The 5,571-nt window shown below is 41.9% G+C and overlaps 2 pseudogenes; one reads left to right on the forward strand and one right to left on the reverse strand.

The window, feature by feature from the left end:
* Window positions 1–541: 541 nt before the first annotated feature.
* Window positions 542–1,155, reverse strand: LOC102491782 (coiled-coil domain-containing protein 25 pseudogene; annotated as a pseudogene).
* Window positions 1,156–1,285: 130 nt separating this feature from the next.
* On the forward strand, window positions 1,286–2,354 carry LOC106736399 (60S ribosomal protein L6 pseudogene; annotated as a pseudogene).
* The last annotated feature ends 3,217 nt before the right edge of the window (window positions 2,355–5,571 follow it).

A 5,571-nucleotide genomic window follows, 5' to 3' on the forward strand; every position in this document is an offset into this window, starting at 1 on the left:
CGCTTTCTACTTCTCCCTTATTGCTCAGAATGATGCCAGCGCCTCATCAGCGAGGCTGGGGTTACTTGGTACTCAGGTAACAACAGTCACAAGGCCTAAACTTGGTTAATACCAGTTCTTTAAACACGATGATACTAAGCTGGAGAGCGGTATTCTGAGAGAGCAAGGGCACAGAAGCTGGGACAAGCTGAGAGCTGAGGGTCCCAGCATCATAGACTCAGGTGATGCTATAAACTGTGAATACTGAAGCCGGCAATCTTCTGAAAATCTCACACTCATCTTCAAAACCTATAAATGCCTTTTTTTCCTAACCAGGAAGTCAGGGATAGGGGAACATTTCATATATTGCCCACCATCACATTCTTCTTAACAGTAGTGAGGAGATTTAAAAAACATGAAGAGTGTTTCTCAAGACATCCGTTCTCAGGGATAGACCACAGCAACAAAAACTTTGTGGCCTTGGTTTGTTCTAACGTCTATCTCAAAGACAAGGACAACCAGCTTACATGAGGTACCAAGACATATTCTGACAAAAATATTTTCACTTCCGAGTTGAAGACACAGTCTCTACTTTCATTAGTGATGAATAGCTCCTAAGTTCATCCATTTCCTTTTTCTTCATTTCTTCTTTTTCTCTCCTTTTCATTTCTTGAATTTGGGCTTTTTTCTCATTCCTTTCTTCCTGGTCTCTGCATCCTCTCTCTGCTGCTAGATCTGGGAACAAAAAAATACTTGGGTCTTTTCTAATGGGTTCAGGATCTCATTCACTTTCTTCTCCACTGTCACAATTGTTACATCCTTTTGCCTGTGAAAGCCTATCTGCCCCACATCCATGTCAGCTGTTTTCTTCAGGTTAGACCACGGCGTATATACCACATGAACGTTGTTCGTCTTGCAGCCTTGAATACTATTGGCCTTCACAAGGTGAGCACAGTCCATCAGCACTTCTGGAATGCCTTCTATCTTCTCTCCCGTATGTAATCGAAGGTATACATGAGCCGAAGAGAGTTTGTCCACGTGAAACCAAGTATCTTCGGGCCAGCCATACTTTATTAGATCTTCATTTTCATATTTATCCTTTCCCATGTAAATAGTGTAAGCAGATGAATGAACGCCGCTGCTGGTGAAGTAGAAGACCATGATCCCGACGGCCGCGCTGCGGCCCCAGCGCCGAGCAGCAGCACTCCACTCGCGGACCTCTGGCTACCAGGAGCCCCCCAGCATCTTAGTCTTATGTCACAAGCCATCTCTTGTTGTGGGTGACATTCTAGGATGATATCCATAGATGGCCAAGGTGATAGTTCTGTGCTGACTTTTATAAATATCAGTATCTTAGAGCACTGTTTTCTCTCCTGGCCCATAATTCTGGGTGTGCCCTGCATAGAAAGCGTAGCAGCTCAATGTTCCGAGCAAGGTTTGAGCAGAATGGAAGATAAGCAATACTGTAGCATTAAAAAGCAGCGTGCCAGCTCTTTCCCACTATACAAGACAACCCGGAAAAAGCTGCGAAGCGGGATACTAAGAGAAGAAACCTGATGCCAAGAAGGCTGATGTCAGTGGCAAGGTTAAAAAGGGTGACCCCAAGGCTAAAAAGCCCAAGAAGGGGAAGCCCCATTGCAGCTGAACCCCTGTCGCAGTCCAGGGTATCGACAGATACTCCCGATCTGCTATATATTCCAGGAAGGCCATGTACAAGAGGAAATACTTGGCCACTACAGCCAGGATTAAAAAGAAAAAGGAGGAGAAGGTTCTTGCCCCTGTCACAAAACGAGTTGGTAGAGACAAGAATGGTAGTACCTGGGTGGTTAAATTTTGCAAAATGCCTAGGTATTATCCTACTGAGGATGTGCCTCGGAAGCTGTGGAGCCACGGCGGAAAACCCATCAGTCAGCGTGTGAGAAAGCTGGGAGCCAATGTCACACCCGGGACCATTCTGATCATCCTCACTGGGCGCCACAGAGGCAAGAGAGCGGTTTTCCTGAAGCAGCTGAGCAGTGGCTTGCTACTTGTGAGTGGACCTCGGGTCTTTAATTTGAGTTCCACTGTGTAGAACTCACCAGAAATTTGTCATTGCCACCTCCACAAAAATTGGAATAATCAAAGTAAAAATCCCAAAACAACTTACCGATGCTTACTTCAAGAAAAAGAAGCTGTGGAAGCCCAGACACCAGAATGGTGAGATCTTTGACCCAGAAAAGGAGAAATACAAGATTACAGAACAGCACAAGATTGATCAGAAAGCCGTGGACTCACAAATGTTACCCAAAATCAGAGCTGTTCTTCAGCTCCAGGGTTACCTGCGATCTGTGTCTGCCCTTACAAATGGAGTTTACCCTCACAAATTGGTGTTCTAAATTTCCTGCCAATAACCTAATTAAATAACTGAATATATAAAACAAATAAAAAATGAAAAGTACTGTTCCATGAATTTCAAGATGCCCAGTGAGGTTCAACAATATCCATCTTTTTATATTTTTAAGAATTATTTATTTAATTTTATTTATTTTGTTATTTTTGTTTTAGGACATGTACACTCACTAGAGAGAGACAGACAGGGAGGAAGTGAGAAAGCAAGCCACCAGGTCTGGGACTCAAACCATGGTTGGCCACGTGGGACTTCAGCACCTTAACCTGATGGCTCCAACAATATCCATATTAATCAGGAAATTGAGTTTATGGAGGGTCAGGAATACTGCCCAAGAACATATGTCCAGAAGTAGAGGAGTCCAGCATAGGACTCCAAAGGAAGCCCAAAAGAAGCACTTGGGGATTCATCATTTAGTTTCCAGTCGAAGAATTTTACAGACGAGGTGAAGCTTTGACAGAAACCTGAAGAGCCGATAGGAGTATTAGGAGGAAAAAGTTTTGACTTAGTGAATAAGTCTGGAATACCTTGGCTTACCCACTTTTGGTTTTGGCATTTAATTCTGGCTGTTAAACTTCTCAGAGAATATAAACAGAGTGGGTATATTTAAACCAATGGTTCTCAGCCTTTATTCTACCCTGGGTCATGTGATTTGTTACGTTCATGAAGCAAAATATCAGATGGGAACTTTTTAGTTCTTCCCTGGCTGTGGCATAAAATAATACAGAAAGTAAGTTATTCTTAATTCGGGCTGCAGTTGTTATGATAACTTATTTATCGATTACAAGAACAATTGTATTAAAATCATGGTTGATATCCACTGATAGGAGACTAAAAACCAGGATGCTGATGAAGCCAGAATTATGTTCAGTAGGAAATCCTTCAAGGAACTGGGCATTTTTGGAAGACAATATTCAGGATATGGTAAAAGGTTTCAAATAGTTGGAGGACTCGGGACTAGCAGATGGCATAACGGTTACGTTGCTGGACTCCCACATGGCCTACTGCAGTTTCAGTCCTGGGGCTGGTGGCTCGGTACCCATGCCCGGCGTTTGTGTGTGTGTGCGTGCACAAGACCCTGGGAGGAAAATGGAGAAGGGATTGTGGTGTGGCTATCCCCCCAGGGGTGATTTCTCACTTTCTCACTGTCCCTGTGTCTCTCTCTCCAGTGAGCACATGTTTCCTAAGGCAAAAACCTCTACAAAAATAAGTGAATACATACATAAATATATAGGACAGAAACACTGACTAGAATAGATTTTTTTTTTAATTTCCAGAGGGCACATGCACTAGTTCAGAAAGAAGACAGACACAGAGAGAGAGAGAGAGAGAGAGAGAGAGAAAGAAAGAGAGAGAGAGAAATATCGAGAGAGACAGAATCCCCCAGTAGGGTGTGGCCACACTACAATCCCTTCTACACTTCTCCGTCTTGTGAGAATTTGAAGCATGTGTACACATGTGCCTGGCACATTTTTCGAGCTGCTGGGGCTGGGATTTGGACCACAGTTGGCCACGTGCGACCTGGCTTTCCTAACTACCAGGGGTTGGTCCAGGAAGACGTGTCTAAGGTGATGGAAGAAGATGGAATAAACACTCTCATAAAGAAGTAAGTTCCCCATTACTGTGGCTGTTTGAGCAAGGGCTGAACTATTTGTTACAGATGTTGCTAAGAAAGTCATGTGTTCTAAAATGTTCAACTCTGGATTTTCTAAATTAATATTTTAATGACTATTTATGGCTTTACCATTACGTATCAAACACAAGAGTGTTAATCATCTGACTAGTAACCAACAAGTCAAAACTTTAAAATCTTTGGCTTGTAGGAATTGAGCTATGCATTTTATCTTCAAAACTCCAAAGCTGAAAGGGTCCTGGCTTCTAAAGAGATTACAAAGTTGATTGTAGATTATTGATTGTGTTTGAAAAAGTACCCTTGAAAAGGAAAGTTTTTCAGGAGCCACTGCATTAGAATAAAGGAGTCCTTGACAATAAAGGGGACTTAAGAATAAAGGAGTCCTTGGTATTTGTCAAGAGTTTATTTTTACCCCCAATACGAAGCTTATGATAAATGATTACTAAAGTCAGTTTGTCATCTATTTGCTAAGGCTTTAGTATATAAAAGCCATAGGAATGTGTAAAATTACCTCCAGAGAGTTAAAAAAAAAGGGCTGAGTTGTCCAAGGTTGTCTCCCTCTCTGTCATTTCCTGTTTGTGTGTAACTTTGAGCATTTATACTGAACCTGCTTGCGTTTGTTTTAAGTGATCTTTGGCTTTCAAATGTTTGTAGAACACAAGTATTTTTAACCTCAAATATTATAATGGGCACTGTGTAGTCTGCTTTTCTGTTGCTCACTGCTGATTGCCACAGACTGGGTAATGTACAAAGAATAGAGATTTATTTAGCTCCTGGTTTTGAAGGTCTGAGGTCAAGGGACCACCTCTGCGGAGGGTTATTTTGGCGGGGACTCTGCAGTGGATCCAGGCGGTGCAGGGCCTCACATGGTGTGACAGAGCAAGAGCAGAGCAAGAGTGTGTGTGACTGTGTCTATCGGTCTCTGTGTGCTTCTATTATACAGGTACCAGGAGTCAGCCACGGGGCCCCACCCTGATGGCCTTAATCACCTCCGAAAGGCAAAGCCTCTTAATATCATAGTCCAATTAAGTTTCCACTGTTTTAATACTATCACAATAGCAACTAAATCTCAGCACGTGGATTTCTGAGGGTAGCACAGAAAACATATTTTTATCATATGGATTTTTAAAAATAAACCCAGTGGAATGTAAAAGTCCATTTCAATTACTCTTTAGAGATAGATATTGAGGTTTGGACATAGCAAAACAAATTTTGATTAAGTACTAGGGTTAAGTTAGGAGCAGTGGGGATGGTCACTGGGTACTGAAGGCAGCTGACTACTGAAAAATTGTTAGTAATGTAGATGACATGGTATTAGAAGAAGGTTTGAACAGTAATGCTTATTTCTAATGCTCTTTCAGTCTTTCACCTCTGTATTTCAAATATGGAACATAGTAGGCATTCATCAAGTGTTTTGAGTTAAGGGACTTTTAGGAAAAGAAAAAGGAAAATGACTCTAAATTTCAGTTATTTCTCTTACCAAGACCACTTGAGTGTGACTGATTGAAAAGAGAAGATTCTGGTCATCATCCAGTTGTTAAATATTGAGGCTGCCAAGTCATTTATTTGACTG

Source organism: Tupaia chinensis, unplaced genomic scaffold, assembly GCF_000334495.1.
Source record: "Tupaia chinensis unplaced genomic scaffold, TupChi_1.0 Scaffold000063_1, whole genome shotgun sequence".
NCBI classification, from domain to species: Eukaryota; Metazoa; Chordata; class Mammalia; order Scandentia; family Tupaiidae; genus Tupaia; species Tupaia belangeri.